Source organism: Ranitomeya variabilis, chromosome 3 (genome assembly GCF_051348905.1).
Source record: "Ranitomeya variabilis isolate aRanVar5 chromosome 3, aRanVar5.hap1, whole genome shotgun sequence".
Lineage (NCBI taxonomy): Eukaryota > Metazoa > Chordata > Amphibia > Anura > Dendrobatidae > Ranitomeya > Ranitomeya variabilis.
Window position 1 is genome coordinate 352,099,648 of NC_135234.1, and position 25,170 is coordinate 352,124,817.

Here is a 25,170-nt window from a genome sequence, read left to right on the forward strand (position 1 = left end):
AACACTGAGTCAAGATAGGAACAGGGGACAACAGAGACATGGGTTCAAACAGCAAACACAGCAGGACAAATCGGAGCAATCAGAGTCAGCTTACAGCAGCACAAGGCAGAAACTATAACTGACATGATCTGCAAGACACAGCAGGGCTAAATAGCAAACCTAAGGCCAGACTGAGGCTGAGAAAAGTTAACCCCTGACATAGTTGGGGCGCCCCCAGACGCAGGGCGGCGGGGTACTCGGTACTGGGCCTCTCTGTCTTGGGGTCGTCACGGTGGCTAGACCCGGTCGGTGACCCTGCTAAGGGGCGTCCAATGAAAGGTGATGGTGCGTGGTGCAAGGCGCGATGAATAACGAGGACACAGGGTTGCAGTCTCTTTACCTTTTTACTAAGGCTTCGGGATCCTCAATCCAGAGCACTGCTAACAGGGCTGGCTGAGACCGGCCGGTCCGAAGGCACATCCAGAGTTCCCTTTGCAGGTGGAAATCAGTGCCTACCTACTAGCGCCTGTGTGTTGTAGTACCTCCCTGCTGAGCACCACGGGATAGTCCTCGCAACTGTCATATCTGTTCTGATGTTCTCTCTCTCTGTCCCCCAGATGATATGGCTAGGAAGCACCTGTATGACGGGGTAGGCCTGGAGTTATTCTGGGACCCTAGAGACGCCCCTCTCCCACAATTGCCTCCTTTGTCTTCGTTAGGTGATTTAGGTGAGACAGCCAACCTATAGTTAACTGTCCTGCCGCTGTTTGAAGTAATACGTAGAGTCTCTTACTTCCTCGGTGCTCCGGCTACGCGCCTCAGAAGGATGTTGCCACGGTCTTAAGGGCACGACTCCTTCTGGTTCTATCTCTTCTGTGCTGTGATCTCACTTCTCACTTCTCCGCAATATACTCTGCTTCGTGTCCTTTCTTAGGAGTCTGCCGCTATATGACTCAAGCACGGCTCCGTAACGTTCTGTCTGTCCTAGGCCGCTGTCAGGATCCCACCCCTGACAGGTCCTCTCTCGAGCTCTCCCTAGCTACTTTCTCCCTCACTTCCTGTCCAACACCCAGTTTTACCAGAGTGTGAGGAGTGGCCTAATGGATAGAACCACCCCCCCTGGTGGCCGGAGTGTGGAGTGTAGTGTGTGTCTGCGATACCTGGTCAGGTGAACTCCTTTAGTGCAATCAGACGTAACATCACTCCCCTTAGTGGCAGAGCGACATTACTGCAACGACCAGGACTCTGGGGCGCTGCATGATCAGACCGGGAAAAGGGGAGACAGGACTCAAAACCCAGTCTATAAAAGGAGTAGCTGGCCGACAGCACACGGATGAACGGATGCACGTCCTAGTTCCACTGGACCCCCATGGAGAGTGTACATACCAGATAAAAAATGAAGGACAGCATCCAATCCAGGTGAAAGTGTTCACAAACGAATTCCTTTATTTGCCAAGGTGCAACGTTTCGACCCACATGGGTCTTTGTCAAGCTTGACAAAGACCCATGTGGGTCGAAACATTGCACCTTGGCAAATAAAGGAATTCGTTTGTGAACACTTTCACCTGGATTGGATGCCGTCCTTCATTTTTTATCAGGACTCAAAACCCAGTCTGGATCATGACACCGCACACACGAATGAAGCAGATGCAGAGCCAGGAGAAAGAGTTCTAATGATGCTAGGTATAATACCCTGTCACTTTCACTGAGAAGTCTAGCAAACGGGTTGAGCTTGCGCCTGTAACTGGACTGTGCTAACCGCACACATGAGCGAAACAGATGCTAAGCCAAGCAGCTAGTTACGCCAGTCCTGAAAGCTACTGAACTTGGGCCTGACCGGCACCCTAAGCATGTAGCAGACTAGAGACTCAAGCATTGAGCCATGGGTACGAAACCTCATACGTGTGCTACCTGCCTGCCACCCACATACACCAAACATAAATGACAATAGCGCACCCACGTGTGCCGCTGAGAGCCTTTTATATGCTAGGCTCCACCCCAAACACTCACGCTCAGTCAGCCGAGACATTGCCCATGGGCCAATCCAGAGCTGCCACATCATCAGAGCAGCTAATGTCCGACCACCAATGAGAAGACGCCACATCACACATATGCTCAGCGAGGTGATCTCTGGACTTAGACTCCAGATCACAAGGCTGCACCTGCATATCACTGGTTACCATAGACTTGGCAGGAGAGTCAGCAGTAACCAAATATACACCTAGAGCCTGAGCAAGACACTGGGACCGACGTCTGAGCAGTGGCCAGGCCTGAATGGGAGACCACCGCACTAGACAATGCCTGGGATCCATCCTGCACAGCCGGAGAATCCTGACATCTAACATTACCCCCCGCTAGCATCCCCCACCGGCGATGTTCGCAACGCTCGAAGGCCGCAGTAAGCTGAGGGGCACGAATGTGCTCATCAGACTTCTAGGCCCTATCCTCTGGTCCTTGACCCTTCCAGTCAACCAAATTTTTTTCCAATAATAGCATAGACCACAAAATCGTCTGAGGATTAATCCGAACCCCTAGCTGGAGTTCCAGGAAACCAAGCCATATACATGGGTTTTAAAAAAGACACATGAAAAGTTTCAGTGATATTCAAGTGCAGTGGAAGATTGAGGTGATAAACTGCAGGATTCACCAGTTCAAGAACTTTGAAAGGACCTAAGTAGCGGGGAGCAAATTTAGTGGACTCTATATGCAGCTTGATGTTATGAGCTTTCAGCCACACTAAATCTCCCAGGGCAAAGACTGGAGCAGGAAGACGATGTGCATCGGCAGAAGCCCTCATTCTCTAATTTGACACTTTAATTGCATCCTGCCTGTTGTCCCAGATGTCATGAGCCTCCACTGCTTATTTCACCACCCTCGGGTCAGAAGACGAGACAGGCATGGGCACAGGGATACATGGATGCTGACAATAGTTCAGGAGAAAGGGAGTCTGCCCCGTGGAATGGGAGACGGCATTTTTAAAAAAAAACTCTGCCCATGGCAGCAAGGATGGCCAGTTGTCGTGCCTGGTGGAAACAAAATGCCATAGATAAGTGACCAGTGTCTGGTTGGTCCTCTCCACCAGTCCATTTATCTCAGGATGATACGCTGAAGACAGATTTAGCTCTCTATTGAGCAGACGACAAAGCTCCCTCCAGAAATGAGACGCGAACTGGGAACCCCGGTCACTGACAATCTTTCAGGCATCCCATGAATATGGAATACATGCTTGAAAAATAATACTGCCAGAGCCCATGCGGATGGTATGCGAGGAAAAGGAACCAGGTGTATCATTTTGGAAAAATAATTGGTGACAACCCAAATTACCTTATTATTATGGGACTTAGGTGGGTCCACCATAAAGTCCATCCTGGCCATCTCCCAGGGCCTATCTGCCACAGGCAAGGGATAGAGCAAGCCCAAGGGTCTCAGCCTGGATGATCGATTCCTGGCACACAAGACACAGGCTTGCATGTAACCTTTGACATCTCACGCCATCCGAGGCCACCAATAAGACCTCTCTAGAAGTTTGGTGATCCTTTTAACACTGAAATTACCACCCAATTTGAAGGTGTGTGCCCACGAGAGAACTTCCGGCTGCATATTAGGTGGTACATAAGATTTGCCCAGAGGTACCTGCTCTAGAGACACCTGTGCCACCATTTAAAGGCTCTCCGAAAGGACTATTAGACTTGGCTCGTCCCCATCCTTGGATGAGACCACTGAATGGGAAAGAGAGCATCAACACGTAAATTCTTCTCTCTGGACAAAAAAGGATGGTAAAATTGAGCCGGAAGAAGACTAAGGACCACCTAGCCTGGTGAGAATTCATCCGTTGGGCAGTCTCGAGGTACAGGAGATTTTTATGGTCTGTGAAGACCTTAACGGGATGCCGAAAGCCCTCCAGGAGATGTCTTCACTCCGAAAATGCCAATTTCATTGCAAGCAGCTCCCTGTCCCCAATTAAAAAATTCCTCTCCACTGGTGAAAAGGTCTTAGAAAAAAAAAACATGGACATTTCTGACCTTGAGCATCCTTCTGATACAGGACCACCCAGCTCCAATGGAAGAGGCATCCGCCTCCAAAATCGGGCTGGTGCATTGAGCTGGTGCAGAATTGGCGCCCTAGCGAAATAGGTCTTCAGGGAGGTAAAGGCCTTAGAGACCTCTTCGGACCACGGCCTAGGATTAGCTCCCTTCTTGGTGAGGGCTACCAACGAAGCTGCTAATGTGGAGAAGTGAGGAATAAACTGGTGGTAATAATTGATGAACTCCATGAAGCGCTGCACCGCTTTAAGGGAATGAGGCTCCTGCCAGTTCAACACCGACTCCTCTTGTAATAACTGCAAAATGTATTGTAAGGTCCCCATCACAGTGTCTTTCAGCTGATCTGATATAGACCCCTTGTACATACTCCAGCTGAATTTTTGCTTTCTTGGACTTTTTTTCAGAGAATATGAATGATAACACCAAAACCTTTTCTCCACTCATGATTAGTGGTTAGGTGAAGCCATTTATTGTCAAACGACTGTGTTTTCTCTTTTTAAATCATAATGACAACCCAAAACATTCAAATGACCCTGATCAAATGTTTACATACTTTGGTGATTTTGGCCTGATAACATGCACAGAAGTTGACACAAATGTGTTTGAATGGCTACTAAAGGTAACATCCTCACCTGTGACCTGTTTGTTTGTAACCATTGTGTGTGCATAAAATCTGAGAGAGTTTCTGGGATCCAGACAGACTCTTGCATCTTTCATCCAGCCACTGACGTTTCTGGATTGTGAGTCATGAGCAAACCAAAAGAATTGTCAACGGATAAACAGAAAAATGTAGTTGAACTGTATAAAACCGGAAAGGGATACAAAACGATATCTGTTGTGAACTCTGTGTTCAGGCTCCCTCTTGTGGTCACTGGTGGTATGGTGTGACTTTTGCTTTGGGCTCCCCCTGGTGGCTTTGCCTGTTATCCTGCTGGTCTCTGGCTATCAGCTGGTTCGTTATCCTCTGGGAGGTTCCTATATAGCTCTGTTTTACTTCCACTTGTTGCCGGCTGTCGATGTAATCGGTGCTACTCAGATTCCTTCTGACTACCTTGCTCCCAGTCCATCCAGGATAAGCTAAGTTTTGTTTGCTCATTTTTTGATCAGCAGTGTTTATCATGTTTTCTGTTCCAGCTTGCTAAAATGTAATTCCCTCGCTTGCTGGTTGCTCTAGTGGGCTGAGTTTCTCCCCACACACCGTTAGTTGGTGTGTGGGTTCTTGAATTCTCAGGATGGATATTTTGTAAGGGTTTTTTATTGATCGCATAGACCCCTGCTCTATTTTCTGCTTTCTAGTACTAGTGGGCCTCTTTTGCTGAATCTGATTTCATCCCTATGTATGTGCCTTCTTCTTACTTCACCGTTAATATTTGCTGGGGGCTTCTATATCTTTGGGGATTATTTCTCTGGAGGCAAGCGAGGTCTTTCTTTCTCTTTAGGGGTAGCTAGTTCCTCAGGCTGGCTCGAGACGTCTAGGAATTTTTTAGGCACGTACATCGGCTACCTCTAGTTGTTTTGGATAGGTTCAGATTTGCGATCAGTCCAGTTACCATCTCCCTAGAGCTCGTCCTTAGTTTAATCACTTGCTGATCTATTTGTGATCCTCAGCCACTAGGGATCATAACAGATATCCAAGGAATTGATCATGCCAATCAGCAGCGTTCAAACTGTGATTAACAGATGGAAAGTCAGGGGCTCTGTTAAAACAAAACCACGATCAGGTAGACCAACAGAAATGTCATCCACAACTGCCAGGAAAATTGTTTGGGATGCAAAGAAAAACCCACAAATAGCATCAGCTGAAATACAGGACTCAAGATGTTTCAAGATGCACAATAAGGAGGCACTTGAGGTAAAATCGGCTGCAAGGTCAAGTCACCAGAAGAAAGCCATTACTGCACAAATGCTGCAAAGTATCTCATCTACAATATGAAAAACAGCAAAGAGACAAGCCCCCAAACTTCTGGAACAAGGTAATTTGGAGTGATGAGACCAAAATTGAATTTTTTGGCCACAATTATAAACGTTAAATTTGGAGAGAAGTCAACAAGGATGAAAGGAACACTATTCTCACTGTAAAGAACAGAGGTGGATTGCTGATGTTTTGGAGATGTGTGAACTACAAAAGCACAGACAATTTGGTCAAAGTTGAAGGAAAGATGAATGCAGCATGTTATCAGCAACTACTGGAGGCAAATTTGCCCTCATCAGCCCGGAAGCTGTGCATGGGATGTACTTGAACATTCCAACATGACAACGATCCAAAACACAAGGCCCAGTCAACCTGTCATTGGCTACAGAAGAACAAAGTGAAGGTTCTGGAGTGGCCATCTCAGTCTCCTGACCTCAATATCATTGAGCCACTCTGGGGAGATCACAATCTCGCAGTTCATGCTAAACAGCCCAGAGATTTACAGGAACTGGAGACTCTTTGCAAAGAAAAGTTAGCAGCTTTACCATCTAAGAACATTTAGAACCTCACCCACAACTGCCACAAAAGACTTCAAGCTGTCATTGATTTTAGAGAGGGCAGTACTCGGTATTAAGAAATGGGGTATGTGAACTTTTGATCAGGGTCATTTGGATGTTTTGGGTTGTCATTATGATTGAAAAAGAAAAAACACAGTAGTTTGACAATAAATGGCTTCACTGAACCACTAACCATGAGTGGAGAAAAAGTTTTGGTGTTATCATTCATATTCTCTGAAAAAAGGCCAAGAAAACAAAATTCTGTGTGTGTAAACTTTTGAGCACAACTGTATGTCTGTTCACAAATTGTTAGTTAGCTAGGGTATACATATTTGTTACCAGTTTACATTGGCCGGTGCTGGACAAAGACCAGTGCTGGCTTTTCCAGGCTCCTAAATGAGACTTGTGTTTCTATATTAACCCCTTTACGACATTGTGCATAATAGTACGCTGATGTTGGACTCCCCCCTTTGATGTGGGCTCCGGCGCTGAGCTCACTTACTTTCCTGTATTCAGAATTCACACTGTATTCACAATTTAATTCTAATGCTTTTGGTGTCTGGTAGAATCCAATTTACTGACATTGAGCATACATCTCCCCCAACTCCTTTATTATAATCACCTTACAGCCGCTTCACCCACTATTACATTGGCTCCATTGGGATCTGGTGGCTGTTACGGAGAAACAGGGTCAGTGGGTGCTCTCGTCCGCTGGCCCGGCTGTCTTTAGCAAGACTGCATGGACCACGGCTCATACCACTGAACGCCCGCTCTATATCCCCGTGGGCAATACACTACACAGACAACACAGGGTTAAAGTAAAATAGTGTGGCAATACTTTATTGAACCACAACACACAATAGCAAACAGAACAATCCCACCATGACTGGAATTGTTTGGTTACATGGGCGCATATACAGTAAAATATCACTGCGTCTCCACGTATTTCCAGTACGACATGATGTCAGAGCTCCCAGGGTCACATGGGCGCATATAAAATATCACTGCGTCTCCATGTATTTCCAGTATGACATGATGTCAGAGCTCCCAGGGTCGCTACTCCATCTGTGGATGAACGCACAGAGAAGGGGTAACGACAAGCATAGGGAGATGACCAAGAACTGTCCATAGAGTCCATACAAGGTCCAAAGCCAGTTGACATGATGTCAGAGCTCCCAGGGTCGCTACTCCATCTGTGGATGAACGCACAGAGAAGGGGTAACGACAAGCATAGGGAGATGGCCAAGAACTGTCCAAAGAGTCCATACAAGGTCCAAAGCCAGTTGACACGAGAGTCACCACCTGGCTTATCTGACCATCTCCATGGAACCAGGTGACCTGCGGGTCCCAACCCTGGCCTTCTCCAAACATATCCATGGTTCAGAGATGGTCACTGGATCAGATCTGTGTTCTTCCAACCAGAGCCGAAAACCCCTAGGTTGTATCCTATAGAATCCTAGATCAGTGTCCCTCATGATGGTGCCATGATGAATTGGCTGCAGTCCTTTCTCTTGTCTGTTGGGTGGTTTTCAGAATGTCTGGCTGGAAGCTCTGTATTACTTCAGACTCCCGGATGTGATCTCTGAGTCTTTCTATGCCCAAGGCATGTAAGCCACTCCCAGAATCACCCATGGTCTCGCAGTCCAACATCAAGATAAGGCAAACAATGGTGATGGGATTAAGTAGCACTATTAGCATATAAGCACACATCAATAAACAAAGCCCAACACACTCAATGTACAGTCACCATTACAGACCTACACAGCATGTTAGATAGTATATCAGTTGGCAAGTCTGTATTCTTGACCCATGAGACATAAACACCCAAATTCACAAGCCAATATACAGATAAAAAGCCAGTTCTTTTGGTTTTTGCAAAAATATGGTTGTCTGGGAAATTAAGATACAATCTGGTTTCTTCACAGTGGCCAAATGAACTGTGGAGCTCAAAAGACTCAGTTTTCATGGCACCTGCTGGTACTCTAAAAATGTCAAGCGAGGGCCATATAATGACATGGCAGTGAACGTGGTGGTGGTGGTGGGCGAAGCCCAAAATTCAAATGGGCAAGCTTTAGCTGGCATTCTAAAGTGATAGGGAATAGGGTTGAGCGAAACGGGTCGGCAATTTTCAGAAGTCGCCGACTTTTGGCAAAGTCGGGTTTCATGAAACCCGACCCGACCCCTGTGTGGGGTCGGCCATGAAGTCGGCGATCTTCTGAATCTGGAATCGGAATTCCGATACCGATTCCCGATATGTTTAAGATATCGGGAATTGGTATCGGAATTCAGATTTAAGTGTAAAATAAAGAATTAAAATAAAAAATATCGCTATACTTACCCTCTGACAGGCCCTGGTACTAACCGGGAACCTTCCTTCCTTAGAATCAGCCTTCCAGGACCTTGCGGTGACGTCGCGGCTTGTGATTGGTCGCGCGGCCGCCCATGTGACCGCTCGCGCGACCAATCACAAGCCGCGACGTCACCGTGACGTCACTGAAGGTCCTGGAAGGGCTGATTCTTAGGAAGGAAGGCTGCCGGAACGAAGCCGAGGGTGAGTATATTCCTATTAGGTATATACTCACCCTCGGACACGCCCTGCTTCTTTCCGGCAGCCTTCCTTCCTAAGAATCAGCCCTTCCAGGACCTTCGGTGACGTCGCGGCTTGTGATTGGTCGCGCGAGCGGTCACATGGGCGGCCGCGCGACCAATCACAAGCCGCGACGTCACCGCAACGTCACCGCAAGGTCCTGGAAGGCTGATTCTAAGGAAGGAAGGTTCCTGGTTAGTACCAGGGCCTGTCAGAGGGTAAGTATAGCGATATTTTTTATTTTAATTCTTTATTTTACACTTAAATATGGATCCCAGGGCCTGAAGGAGAGTTTCCGCTCCTTCAGACCCTGAGAACCATTGGAAACCCAATGCACTGCATTGGGTTTCGAGTTTCGGCCGACCCCGACTTTTTTATAGGATCGGCCGATTTCACTCGACCCGACTTTTGAAAAAGTCGGGTTTCGTGAAAGCCGACCCGATCCTATAAAAGTAAAGGTCGCTCAACCCTAATAGGGAATATGTATTCCACTATCTAGCTAACAATTTGGAATGAGGGAAGGACCTCCCAAATATAACAATGAGAGCTCTCCCAAATGTATGATACAGGGCCACCTGAGGGCCCTTCCCAAACTCAGATTTCACAGCACCTGCTGGCCCTCTGAAAATGTCAAGTGAGGGCCGCATAATGACATGGCAGCGGATGTGGTGGTGGTAGCGGGCAAAGCCCATAATTCAAATGGGCATGTTTTAGCTGGCATTGTGAAGTGATGGGGAATATGTATTCTGCTATCTAGCTAACAATTTGGAATGAGGGGGGACCTCCCAAATATAGGAGTGTGAGCCCCTTTAAAGGAAAAAATAAAGCCAAAATGCTCGGTATGAACATATGCTAAAGGGGACGTATAATTTTTTTTTTTTTTTATTATTTCTCATTATTTGCATGTTATATGAAGGCAAAAATGTTTCTTAGCATTTTTTGCTTTAAAAACAAATTTGGTGTGGTTTGGTAGGTCTTCTTATAAATCTGTTAAACCGGCGCAATAGTCTAAAAACATTATTCCCACATACCTTATGTGAGTCAGAAAGGCATGCAGGCATCCTCTCCATGCTGTTCCCATTTAGTTTGAGCTCTTTTCCCTACAATTCAGCTTTTTTCTCATGGCCCCAGACCTGTTTGTTGGGTCCAGCAGAATAATATTCAGCTTTCCCATTGACTTGCATTGGATTTGTTATTTGGTACGAATACATAATTAGAAATTATTTGTGCCGATTTTCCCGAATCCGAATATTTCACTATTCGCTCATCACTATATCTAGCACATTTTATTAATAGAATTATGTCATAAACCATTCCCTATACTGACCACTTGGACCTTATACATCATTTTGTCTATGTCAATTGATGTGGCCTCCTTATTGTACTGCTTTTTCTAAATTTTTAATGGTTTTTATGTACATCACTTGGTAATCTAAAGCAATTTATAAAATTTCATTATGAGCATTAGCTATTTGTCTTCTCCTATTGCTGATATATTGCTTTGAGACATTTTTTGCTTTTAAAATATTGCTAGATGGCTACATTTTGAATAATGTCTTTTTGGATCATATATTTCTATCTCTATATTTGCACATCTTTAACACCTAAATATCTGTAATTTCCATTTTGCATTCTACTTCGGTATGTGTCACATAGATGGTGCACATGGATGTCACAAGGATGGTACATACCATATATACTCGAGTATAAGCCGATTAGAGTATAAGCCGACCCCCCTAATTTTGCCACAAAAAACTGGGAAAACTTATTGACTCGAGTATAAGCCTAGGGTGGAAAATGCAGCAGCTACCGGTGAATTTCAAAAATAAAAATAGATGCTCCATACCATTCATTATTGCCCCATAGATGCTCCACATAAAGCTGTGCCATATAGAATGCTCTGCACCGTTCATTATGGCCCTATAGATGCTCCATATAAAGCTGTGCCCTATATGCTCTGCACCGTTCAGTTTGGCCCCATAGATGCTCCTTATAAAGCTGTGCCCTATATGCTCTGCACCGTTCAGTTTGGCCCCATAGATGCTTCTTATAAAGCTGTGCCCTATATGCTCTGCACCGTTCAGTTTGGCCCCATAGATGCTTCTTATATAGCTGTGCCCTATATGCTCTGCACCGTTCAGTTTGGCCCCATAGATGCTCCTTATAAAGCTGTGCCCTATATGCTCTGCACCGTTCAGTTTGGCCCCATAGATGCTTCTTATATAGCTGTGCCCTATATGCTCTGCACCGTTCAGTTTGGCCCCATAGATGCTCCTTATAAAGCTGTGCCATATATGCTCTGCACTGTTCATTATGGCCCCATAGATGCTCCTTATAAAGCTGTGCCATATATAATGCTCTGCACCATTCATTATGGCCCCATAGATGCTCCATATAAAGCTGTGCCCCATATACAATGCTCTGCACCGTTCATTATGGCCCTATAGATGCTCCTTATAAAGCTGTGCCCTATATGCTCTGCACTGTTCAGTTTGGCCCCATAGATGCTCCTTATATAGCTGTGCCCTATATGCTCTGCACCGTTCAGTTTGGCCCCATAGATGCTCATTATAAAGCTGCCCCATATGGAATGCTCTGCAGCGTTCAGTTTGGCCCCATAGATGCTCCACATAAATCTGTGCCATATATAACGCTGCTGCTGCAATAAAAAAATAAAACACATACTCACCTCTCTTGCTTGCAGCTCCTCAGCGTCCGGTCCCGGCGTCTCTCCGCACTGACTGATCAGGCAGAGGGCGCCGCGCACACTATATGCGTCATCGCGCCCTCTGACCTGAACAGTCAGAGCGGAGAGACGCCGGGAAGACAGAGCGGCGCCCGGTGTGTGGATCGTGGACAGGTAAATATGCGATACTTACCTGCTCCCGGCGTCCCGCTCCTTCCCCCGGACAGCTGGTCTCCGGGTGCCGCAGCCTCTTCCTCTATCAGCGGTCACCGGCACCGCTGATTAGAGAAATAAATATTCGTTTCTCTAATGAGCGGTCCCACGTGACCGCTGTACAGGGGAAGAGCTGCGGCACCCGAAGACATTGTGATGGGCAGGGGGAGCGTCAGGATCGCCGGGACTAGGTAAGTATGCCTCAGCGCTCTCTCCCCCTCACCCGCCGACCCTGCCACAGACCGTGACTCGAGTATAAGCCGAGAGGGGCACTTTCAGCCCAAAAATTTGGGCTGAAAATCTCGGCTTATACTCGAGTATATACGGTAAGTACACACGGACAGCCAACAGAAAGCCACATGGAGAGTAAAAATGGACCATATCACGCATATATTTTTTTAAGCGGGAGTGTGAAGGGTGCCTTAGGCAAACAGAAAGTTTTTTCTTGTACCTTTGTGTCTTTTTTCATCTCTATCTTCCCTTCAGTACATCCAGATTCACATACCAGAATGGCCAGTCAAATTATTATCTGCTAAAACTTAATTTCTAAGAAGCATGAGATTATATACGTAGAAAGTGTGCACATCGAACTCCATTTAAAAATTAGACTAATTTTATTAAATACTAAGATAAAGCATAGAGAAAATTGAGTAAAATGGTGGGTGGGTGATGCACGTTAAAAAAAGGGGCACCAAAGCTCAACCGGGTCAACAAAAAGTATATACAGCATACAAAGAAGTAGGTAGTAAATAAGGCTTATGGCATTATATGATAATAGTAACGTTGACTGATCTATATAGCTAACTACTGTAAGATAGTGCTTACTGCATGTGTTGGGGACACTTGCTTGGCAACGGGATTAAATAACACAGGAACATTTTCTCACAAAAACAGTCTATTCCGGTTTATTTAAACATCATAAACTGCATCGTAGGCCATGTTGCACATTACAGAGCTAACACATAGTCCATATCACTTCATATTATACTGCTTTAACTCGCAGTCACTAAACACGCCGGAACTCTGTGTCCAGTTACCGTGGTCGACTGCACGCTGAACAGTTCATGAATGTCCACAGAACACAATAGGCACCAACAGACGACATTAAGTTGCAGTCTCTAAACATGCTGGACCTTACTCCGTCCAGTTACCATGGATGACTGCACAGTTCACTAACTGACTCCCGTCAGTGCACACAGTTCCCCAACTCTGGGTTACATTCCTGGAGCTCCTGGTCCACACACTAATTCCTTGTCAGTCCTCTCTCCTAGGGAAGCTGCCTAACTAGGATCACCGTCCCGGACCAAGCCTTGCTCACCAGGCCACCCAACAGTCTAAGACCAACAGAAGGATGGTAGCTTCCCCAACACAGTAGCTGTCACAGGCTCTGCAGGACCATGGCCTGCTTTTCAGGACTCCAGTCCTACTCCCAGGACCATCCAACACAGTGGCCTCTTCCTGTACTATTCAGGGATCCGGTCCACACACAGGACCTCCCAACACACAGGCTTTCCAGGTCCACAGCCTCTGAGTGTGCTATTCAGGACTTCCATCCACTTATAGCACGGTCCAATGCACAAGCCTTCCAGGACCTTATACACCGACCATTTGGGTACATACACTCTGAACATATGTCCCAAACCATGGTCACATTATGTACCTGTAACCACCCCCATATGTGGGAGGTGTGTGTGGTTAGGCAGACCCGCCCTGTTCTCCAACTAACCCTGTAAGCCTCCTTTATAATAAACTACACAAACACTTGTGGGACTACAGGTCCCAGAACAAAAACATTACTGGCTTACAGAGCAGAAGATCTCCTCTGTGACACATACCGGCCATTTACAATAATGTGACTCACTGTCTCACCATCACAGTTACGCCTGCGACTGCCATGCACTCCCATGCCCTCAATACTCCTCTGTGCGTATTCTGAGGAGAACATACAACGCCCCCTAGCTGTAACAGGGGTCACTACCTCACACTACATACATAGCACACTAAGTATAAAGTGATCTAGTGCAGTAAAACAAGAGGTATAGGTGGTAGTTCCACACAAACATGGAGCTTAACCACAAAAGTACCAAGTAATTAACCAAATGCATGCATAAACAAGTGGAAATAGTCATATACCTAAGTTGAACAGAGGTACCACTTCCCCAACGTGCATTTTGGTGAATTAGGCCTTCTTGTGCCTCCATTAATGAAACAGCATTTGCAGTTACACTTTACTCAGTAACAGGTAATAAACACAGCTCAGTCACTGTACACAGAGCCCTACCCTGCAATATACTGTATATCTCCTTTCAAACCCCCCCCCGCCCCCCCCCCCCCCGCATACAGCCATTTTTCTTTTTGTTCCTGCTACTCATCCTCCTGAAGTATATCTATCTTTCTGTTCCCTCCTTGTGCATCCAATCTGTTATGAACTGGTGGTTTAGGAGCAACATGGGATGTGCTCTGGAGGAGATAGTACCTGTACTGACCGCAGTTCCTGAGCTTAACACAACACTAGAAGTAGCCGTGGGATGTTCCTGTCACTCCCTAGACACCTCGTCACAGCCGGAGGACTAACTACCCCTAAAGATAGAAACAGGAAAGGTATCTTGCCTCAGAGAAAATCCCCAAAGGATAGGACAGCCCCCCACAAATATTGACTGTGAGTGGAGAGGGAAATGACATATGCAGAATGAAACCAGGATGTAGCAAAGGAGGCCAGTCTAGCTAGATAGATAGAACAGGACAGAATACTGTGCGGTCAGTATTAAAAACTAGAAAAATCCACCACAGAGTTTACAAAAATCTCCACACCTGACTAAAGGTGTGGAGGGTAAATCTGCTTCCCAGAGCTTCCAGCTTAACTGAATAAATCCATACTGACAAGCTGGACTAGAAAAAACATAGAAAGTGCAGAAAGATTAAGTCCACAACAAGTGGACTGCAAAAGAACAAAGCAAGGACTTATCTTTGCTGAACTGGTCAGAATATCAGGGAAATCCAAGCAGAGATGTGAATCCAACCAGGAACCATTGACAACTGGCACAGGCTGAAGGATAGAACCAGGCTAAATAGCCGAGCCAGAAAGACAATCAGTGGAAGCAGCTGCTGACTACTAAATCCAAGGAGCAGCAGTACCACTTAAAACCCCCGGAGGGAGCCCAAGAGCAGAACTCACAAAAGTGCCACTTACAACCACCGGAGGGAGCCCAAGAGCGGAATTCACAACACCAATCCTACAGTGCAAAGAATCTTTCAGCCCCATCCCTATATACAGCTTATTCTGCAATTTACAGTATATCTCCTTTCTGTACCCTGTATATACAGTCTATACTGTAGTACATGTAGGGAGATAGACCCGACCGCGGGTACCTGCATGCTGGGTCCGGAACTGAAAGAGCTGCATCCTCTGTTCCCGGAGGGAAGCCTGAGGGAGGCGGACCTTCCCCTGCTGCAGGAGGGAAGAAGAGGACAGAGCTTCCTGCTCACCCTGGAGAGTCGGGAAAGCGTGCACAGCAGCTGACATAAAAGGGAAAAGCATGCCAAAAGAGTCAGTCTGACGCCGGCACAGAGCAGTGCAGAGGGCAGCGCAGGAAGCAGCGTGCAGAGCGGTGAGCGGTGCGTTCTGCATCTCCCACCTGAGAGGACTGACTTGGCGACAGGCCATAAATAAGTAGCCTCCGTTGCCAGCAGAGAGAGCTGTGCAGAACAGAGCCTTATGGAGCCAAGCCAGGCAACGCAAAGCCTTGCAAAACTAAACCATGTGGAGCAGAGCCTTTCGGAACCAAGCCATGTGGAGAAGAGCCTGGGGTTACAGAAGTCACAGAGAGTAGTGCTCTGGCCGAGAGCACCAGCGCTAAACAGACCAGTGTCACCCGTCGCCAACGGCGGGGACCAGGGAGAGCGGGATGAGTGTTGTGTGTCCAGTGACAGCCAAAGAATATCAGGTGCCATACACGACGTGACTGTGAGTACCACACACGCGCTGCCCAAGTGAGACCACATATAAGACTGACACCTGCACCCTGACGTGGACACACTATAGTTGTTCTGATCCTTGTGACCTTACTACATCAGTTAAGACAGTTTTTCGGAGCCATGTTGGGCTCGTACAGGTCTGTATATGGACAAGGGGCAGTGGAAGGTAACGGAGATCGAACACTGTGGCCAGAAGACGGACCATCGGTCCACAGTGCTTTCCTGGAAAGGACACAGCGCCAGCCGTTGCCGGCATTATTGAGTTCGCAGCAGGAGCTGCAGTTTAAGGACTTCCTGACACAAGTGTTATTGAACTGCATTTATTTTGACTGTTGTCCTTCACCTCAAGAATATCCTCTGACTTAAGGTGCTGTTTATCTCCCCTGCATAACCCTTTGTCTCCCGACATCCTTTTCCCTTTATGCTGTCTAACCCTTTACCTCCCTGCGTGCAGTATTCCCCTGTCAATAAACCTGTTAACCCTTGCTCTGCCTGCCTCCCGTCACTGCATCACGCGTCCCTGCTTGATATCTTACATGCAGATCTCCTTTTTGCTATAACCACACAGACACGCCAAAATTGTTTCTGGGATTTTTAGTAGTGGGAGTTCCTTTCAGCTTACTTTGTGTAAGTGTGCATGAAGAGATAGCTGTCAGTCACTGAGAGTACCTCCCTCTGGACCAAAAATCCCAGAAAGAGTAGAATATTAAATAATTAAAACTATTTTATACTGAATCGTCTGTCACATAATTATTTATCAATCTGCTCAGCTCCCCCTCCTCTATAACATCGAGCCTGTAGATTGGACTGCATTTTCATGGTGACAACTTCCTTGTAAAGTTGGCCTGAACATTAAGAGAAGCAAATGAGCAGTTAGTTGGAACATAACTGCAAAAAATGAAAATTACAAGTGGCCCTCAGTCAAGCTTGAAATAGAGGGGAATCTTGACAGTGTGCACACTGCGCAATGTCAGGACTTGGCAATTTGCAGTCAAATAAAGTGACTGCAGACATTTAGTTTGAGCCTGTAAACTCTGTAAATATTGTGCAGCACCCACTTTTGTAGTTATACAATCTGCACACTTTTGGAGTGGGTATTTGGGAGTCTATGCCTCTATAGCCAAGTTTGTGGTCTTACTTTTGGCATACAAGCCCCCTCCCCCCCCCCCTCAAGCATTCTGTATTGGCCATTTAAATTCTTTTACACCAAACATGTCAAACCATACATTTTACACAGAGGTACCGTTATACTGTATATAGTCTTCTCCAAATGTCGCTTAAAAGTTGAAGTAAAATTGTGTAAGAATGTCTTTGTATGCTGTAATATTCACACAAAATATGGGGCTAAATTAGGGCTTGATAATTAATTGAGTTAATTTTTCACCATTAAAGATAGGTGTGATTTTTATTTTTTACAAAATCTAAAAAATCTATTTTCACTCTGCACCCTCTTCAGCTATTGGAGTAGGCAGTGTAAGACAGAAAGCAGAGTCTCCCATGCAGTATAATATCCTCACACAGCCCCCCACACAGTATGATGCCCCCAAATAGCCCCCCAAGCAATATGATGTTTCTACAAAGCTCCTAATGCAGACAGCTGTGTCACACAGACCCCCATGCACTAAGAAGTCCCCACACAGCCTTTTGCTCCGTATGATGTTCACACACATTCACCTATGTAGTATGATATCCCCAGAAAGCCCCTCATGAATTATGATTTCACCTCACTGACCCCACATAAAATAGTGTCCTCACCTAGCCCCTTTTAGCATGATGTCCCTTCAAAGCCTGTCATACAGTAGGATGTGACCACACAGCTCCCTGCACAGCATAATGTACACACACAGCCCCCCATGCATAATAATGTCCCCACATAGCCCTCACGATGTCACCACAAAAACTCCAATGCAATATAAAAAATAAAGCTACTTACCTAACCCTTTTTCCTTGTTTCTATGGTTTGTGTTGGGTACTGAGGTACCGCACAGAAGTTGCATTGTAGCGACATCATTGCATGATGACCCCTTTACATTTTTCACTCTTTGTTTCATGCAGCCATTTGGTAAATTCAAAAAAGTTAATTTTCTTTTCATTAATGTACACTCTGCACCCCATCTTGACTGAAAAGAAAAACAGAAATGTAGACATTTTTGCAAATTTATTAAAAAAGAAAAACTGAAATATCACATGGCCATAAGTATTCAGACTCTTTGCTCAGTATTGAGTAGAAGCACCCTTTTGAGCTAGTACAGCCTTGAGTCTTCTTGGGAATGATGCAGCAAGTTTTTCACACCTAGATTTGGGGATCCTCTGCCATTCTTCCTTGCAGATCCTCTCCACTTCCATCAGGTTGGATGCTGAACATTGGTAGACAGCCATTTTCAGGTTTCTCCAGAGATGCTCAATTGGGTTTAGATATTCTGGGTCTTGCGCTGAGCTCGGCGACTGTGAAGGGCGGTATTGTTACTATCGTCACCGCTCTTCAGAGTCGCTGGGTCTCATGCTGTGCAGCGGAATCAAAAGTGGCTGTAGGCAAAGTTTATGGAGCATCAGAATGAGGTTCCACAGCCTTTGGTCGTCTCAATCCCTTCATTATCTACGAGATCCAGTTATGTAGGTAAAGTAGTGGCTTTTCTTGGTACTGGATAGATAGGCAGCTGACATCAACCCTAAAAATCATTACAAATACCAGAATTAAATGCTCTGGTGGCTAGGAAAAGCAGTAGAGTTAGTGCTATTCCCAGACGCCGGGTGCTAACTGCAACTGTCATCATCCTTGCCTGGTCTCCCTGAGAAGCATTTCTGCTGTATTTACATGTGCTGATCTCAGGCCACCTAAACGAGTGTGATCGACAATACTGAAGTCATTCGCTTGTTTCCCGGCCTGTTTACACCAACTGAGAAAGAATGAAGGGAACAGAACAATCACAATTAGATCAATCTGTCCCCATACAGTATTGTGTTATCAGCAGCACAACTACAGTTTACACCAGTGATGTGCTGCTGAGAACAAGGATTTCTGTTCCCACATAAACAATCCAATCACTCGATGAATAGGCAGCATTTTGCTTGTTTAGTAGAATACACCCCATAGTCCTCCATATATTATAATGTGCACCTCAGTCTTCCATATAGTATAATACACTCCTCAGTCCTCCATATAGTATAATACACTCCTCAGTCCTCCATATAGTATAATACACTCCTCATTCCTCCATATAGCATTATACACTCCACATAGTCCTCCATATAGTATAATATACTCCTCATAGACCTCCATATATTAAAATACACTGCAATTCCTCCATATAGTATAATACACTCCTCAGTCCTCCAAATAGTATAATACATTCCTCAGTCCTCCAAATAGTATAATACATTCCTCATAGTGCTCCATATAGTATAATGCCCTGCCATTTTCATCCATGTAGTACAATTCACTTCCCATTGTATATTGCACCCCATAGTTCTTCACATAGTATAATGTTTTCCCCATAGTCCTCGATACAGTATAATGCAGCCCACATATAGTATAATGATGCCACCCCAGAGTATAATGCAGCCACTCCACAGAATATATTGTAGCCCCCTGAGTATAATGTAACCCCCCAGAGAATATAATGCAGCCCCCTCATATAGTATAATGCAGCCCCTGCATATATAATATATGGTAGCCCCCTCATATAGCATAATGCAGCCCCCCATAGAATATAATGTAGCCCCTCCATAGAATAAAATACAGCACCCCATAGAATGTAATACAGCCCTTCCCCATAGAATGTAATGCAGCCAGCCCCCATAGAATGTAATGCAGCCAGCTACCCACAGAATGTAATGCAGCCAGGCACCCATAGAATGCAATGCAGCCAGCCCCCATAGAATGCAATGCAGCCAGCCCCATATAATGTAATACAGCCAGCCCCCATAGAATGTAATCCAGCCAGCCCCCATAGAATGTAATACAGCACAGCCCCCATAGAATGTAATGCAGCCAGGCACCCATAGAATGTAATGCAGCCAGCCCCCATAGAATGCAATGCAGCCAGCCCCCATAGAATGTAATGCAGCCAGCCCCATATAATGTAATACAGCCAGCCCCCATAGAATGTAATCCAGCCAGCCCCCATAGAATGTAATCCAGCCAGCCACCCACCATAGAATGTAATGCAGCCAGCCCCCATAGAATGTAATACAGCACAGCCCCCATAGAATGTAATGCGGCCAGCCCCCATAGACTGTAATGCAGCCAGCCACCCATAGAATGTAATACAGCCCTTCCCCATAGAATGTAATGCAGCCAGCCCCCATAGAATGTAATGCAGCCAGCTACCCACAGAATGTAATGCAGCCAGGCACCTATAGAATGCAATGCAGCCAGCCCCCATAGAATGCAATGCAGCCAGCCCCCATAGAATGTAATGCAGCCAGCCCCATATAATGTAATACAGCCAGCCCCCATAGAATGTAATCCAGCCAGCCCCCATAGAATGTAATACAGCACAGCCCCCATAGAATGTAATGCAGCCAGGCACCCTTAGAATGTAATGCAGCCAGCCCCCATAGAATGCAATGCAGCCAGCCCCCATAGAATGTAATGCAGCCAGCCCCATATAATGTAATACAGCCAGCCCCCATAGAATGTAATCCAGCCAGCCCCCATAGAATGTAATCCAGCCAGCCACCCACCATAGAATGTAATGCAGCCAGCCCCCATAGAATGTAATACAGCACAGCCCCCATAGAATGTAATGCGGCCAGCCCCCATAGACTGTAATGCAGCCAGCCACCCATAGAATGTAATACAGCCAGCCCCCATAGAATGTAATACAGCCAGCCCCCATAGAATGTAATTCAGCACAGCCCCCATAGAATGTACTGCAGCACAGCCCCCGTAGAATGTACTGCAACACAGCCCCCGTAGAATGTAATGCAGCACAGCCCCCATAGAATGTAATACAACACAGCCCCCATAGAATGTAATACAACACAGCCCCCATAGAATATAATACAGCACAGCTCCCATAGAATGTAATACAGCACAGCCCCCATAGAATGTAATACAGCACAGCCCCCATAGAATGTAATACAGCACAGCCCCCATAGAATGTAATGCAGCACAGGCCCCATAGAATGTAATGCAGCACAGCCCCCATATAATGTAATGCAGCACAGCCCCCATAGAATGTAATGCAGCCAGCCCCCATAAAATGTAATGCAGCACAGCCCCCATAGAATGTAATACAGCCAGCCCCCATAGAATGCAATACAGCACAGCCCCCATAGAATGTAATACAGCACAGCCCCCATAGAATGTAATGCAGCCAGCCCCCATAGAATGTAATGCAGCACAGCCCCCATAGAATGTAATGCAGCACAGCCCCCATAGAATGCAATACAGCCAGCCCCCATAGAATGTAATGCAGCCCCCCCCAATAGCCCCACAATCCAGTTATCACTCAGTGATATATTTAAAAAAAAAAAAAAAAAAACACTCACCTCTCCTCGTGCCCAGCGCTGCTCCTGGCTCCGGTCTCAGCAGCTGCAGTCTGCCCGGTCACACAGCAGGTGCGCGATGATATGACAGCAGAGCGGGGAATGATGGGAGAGGGAGCGTCAACAGGCGCTCTCTCCTCCATCATTGCATTCAACTGTACCGGTGTCATAGAAGCCGGTATAGTTGAATGCGGCGGCGCTGGCGGGGGGTTGAGTCAGCAGCGGCAGGGGGGTGAGTCGGGGGGGAGCCGGCGCTGGCGAGTGGCCCACGACTGCCACTGGCCCTTCTGGCATTTGCCAGCACTGCCCGATGGCCAGTCCGGCCCTGGTCCTGTCCCTGCAGCTGAAAAACATCCCCATAGCATGATGCTGCACCATCATGTTTCACTGTTGGGATTCTATTGGGCAGGTGATGAGCAGTGCCTGGTTTTCTCCAAGCATACTGCTTTGAATTATCAACAAAAAGTTCTCTCTCAGTCTCATCATGTGTTTTTTAGCAAATTCTATGGGAGCTTTCATATGTCTTGCACTGAGGAGAAGATTCCGTAGGGCCACTCTGCCATAAAGGCCTGACTGGTCGAGGGCTGCAGTGATAATTGACTTTATGGAACTTTCTCCCATCTCCCTACTGCATCTCTGGAGCTCAGCCACAGTGATCTTGGGGTTCCTCTTTACCTCTCTCACCAAGGCTCTTCTCCCATGATTGCTCAGTTTGACTGGACAGCCAGATCTAGGATGATCACAAAGTGCTTCCATTTAAGGATTATGGAGGCCACTGTGATGTTAGGAACCTTGAGTACTGCAGAAATTCTGTTGTAACCATGGCCAGATCTGTGCCTTGTCACAATTCTGTCTCTGATCTCCTTGGCCAGTTCCTTTGACCTCATGATTCTCATTTGGTCTGATATGAATTGTGAGCGGTGAGGTCTTTTATAGACAGGTGTGTGCCTTTACAAATCATGTCCTATCAGTTTAATTAAAGGGACTCTGTTACCTGAATTTGGAGGGAACAATTTTCAGTCATATGGGCGGGGTTTTCGGGTGTTTGATTCACCCTTTCCTTACCCGCTGGCTGCATGCTGGCTGCAATATTGGATTGAAGTTCATTCTCTGCCCTCCATAGTACACGCCTGCGTAAGGCAAGATTGCCTTGTGCAGGCATGTACTATGGAGGACAGAGAATGAACTTCAATCCAATATTGCAGCCAGCATGCAGCCAGCGGGTAAGGAAAGGGTGAATCAAACACCCGAAAACCCCGCCCATATGACTGAAAATTGTTCCCTCCAAATTCAGGTGACAGAGTCCCTTTAAACACGGCTTGATTTCAATGAAGGAGTAGAACAATCTCAAGAAGGATCACAAGGAAATGGACAGTATGTGACTTAAATATTAGTGTCTGAGCAAAGGGTTTGAATACTTATGAACATGTGATATTTCAGTTTTTCTTTTTAATAAATTTGCAAACATTTTTACAGTTCTGCTTTTTTTTCAGTCAAAATGTGGTGCCGAGTGTACATTAATGTTAAAAAAAATGATGTTTTTTTGAATTTACCGAATGGCTGCAATGAAACAAAGTGACAAATTTAAAGGGGTCTGAATACTTTCCGTACCCACTGTATGTGTAAAACTCAAAAGGACATAGATTACATTGAAACGTTGCACAACATGCAACTACTTTACAAGAAGTTAGATGTAAAAAAATCTGCAGATTGTTACAATTTAGATTATTTTGATAAATCTCAAATTCAAGGACAAAAGTTTGGTAGGATTTATTGAAATATTGCTCATTGTATAATGCAGCTCTTCAAGTAATTAGATTAAAGATTGACACGGACTAGCAAGAAAACATAACAAGATATCCTTGTAAGTTTCCCCTCTAGTTAGTGATGACATCAAGGACTGATGTCTGAGTGTATGTGCTTGACCATGTATGCATCTGATGCTGTTCAGGTGATAGGTTTGAACCAATAAGTGTATCACAACTAGTGATGAGCGAATATACTCGTTACTCGAGATTTCCTGAGCATGCTCGGGTGTCATCCGAGTATTTTTTACTGCTCGGCGATTTAGTTTTCATCGCCTCAGCTGAATGATTTACAGCTATTAGCCAGACTAAGTACATGTGGGGGTTGCCTGGTTGCTAGGGAATCCCCACATGTAATCAAGCAGGCTAGTAGCTGTAAATCATCCAGCTGCGGTGAAGAAAACTAAATCTCTGAGCACTAAAAAATACTCGGAGGACACCCGAGCGTACTCAGGAAATCTCGAGTAACAAGTATATTCGCTCATCACTAATCACAACCAGACAGAGGAAAAAAAGAGTTTTCTGTCTATTTTAACAAGTAACATTGTCCTCTTGAAAAAGTGGTGATAGATTATGTATGATATTGTCAAGTACAGGATGGTATATGAGATATCTTATCCAAGTGAAATAATGTTCAGATAAAAGAAAAATTTAGTTCCAGGTTACAATGAGGCAGGGGTGCACAACATTTTTTGGTCCAATGGCCACATTTCCATTCTGAACCAATGCCAAAGGCCAGAAAATAATTTAAATGGTACTTGCATGAATACATCATCAGTACATTAATTCATCACCAGAACCAAGTTTTAAGTATTTGAGGAGGATTTGGAGCATTTCTGCTAAAAAAAAAAAAGTCAGTGTGAACATACATTAACTTTAACTGAGATTTGGAGCATAAACTCACCAAATCCTCCTCCTAAAAATACTCAAAACTTAAGAGATTTTAGATTGTTTTAACATAGCAATGAAGCACATAATGAATTGCTACATGTGTTGAATATCAGAACAGTCAGTACATGAGTGCAACACCAGAACTACCATCAGAAGATGAGCATGGCACCAGAACTACCATCAGTACTGGAATTCATTACCAGAACCATCGTCAGTAGAGTTGAGCGACTTTTACTTTTTTAGGATCGAGTAGGGTTTCGCGAAACCCGACTTTATCAAAAGTCGGGTCGGGTGAAATCGGCCGATTATTGCGGAAAATCGGGGGCCGACTGAAACACGAAACCCAATGCAAGTCAATGGGGAATCAAAGTCGGCAGAGTGGAGGACAGGAAAACACCTACAGTGCCCATTTTAATGCCAAAAACATCAATTCGTATTACTGAAGCTTATCAATCTTAATTTACTTTATAATAATAGTTAGGCATTGAAAACTGGGGGTCATTTGGCTAAAGTTGTGGGGGGCTAGGGCTGGCTCAAGTTTTTCATGGGCCCAGGAAAAGCTGAATACGTCACGGCGGTGGAGCAGGGAGAGGTAAGTATTTCAACTTTGGAAGTGCTGTGATCCTGAGCAAGCAGTGGGGGCCCACTCGATGGCATTGGCACTGGCATAGGGCCCCTCATAGTATGGCGGTGTGTTTGACGGCGGGTGGCGCCTCCCACCGGCAGAGACACTTTTGTGTACTATGAGGGGCCCTGTGCCAGTGACGTCGCCAACGAGTATGCCCCCCCACCAGATGAAGGAACCTGCACTTTCATCTGCACCTTCTTCTTTGTCCTCGTGTAACGTGGTATAGAATGCGGGAAGGGGAACCTGACTTTCAGCAGGGTCAGATTCTGGCTGTGTAGAGTGCAAGGGGAATGTAGTGGTCTGGGTCAATGTACCAGCAGACTCATCTAGCAGTGGCTGGGCAATGGGCAGGATGAGGAGGAAACACAGATATAGGCCCAAATAATAAAGTAGGCTAAATG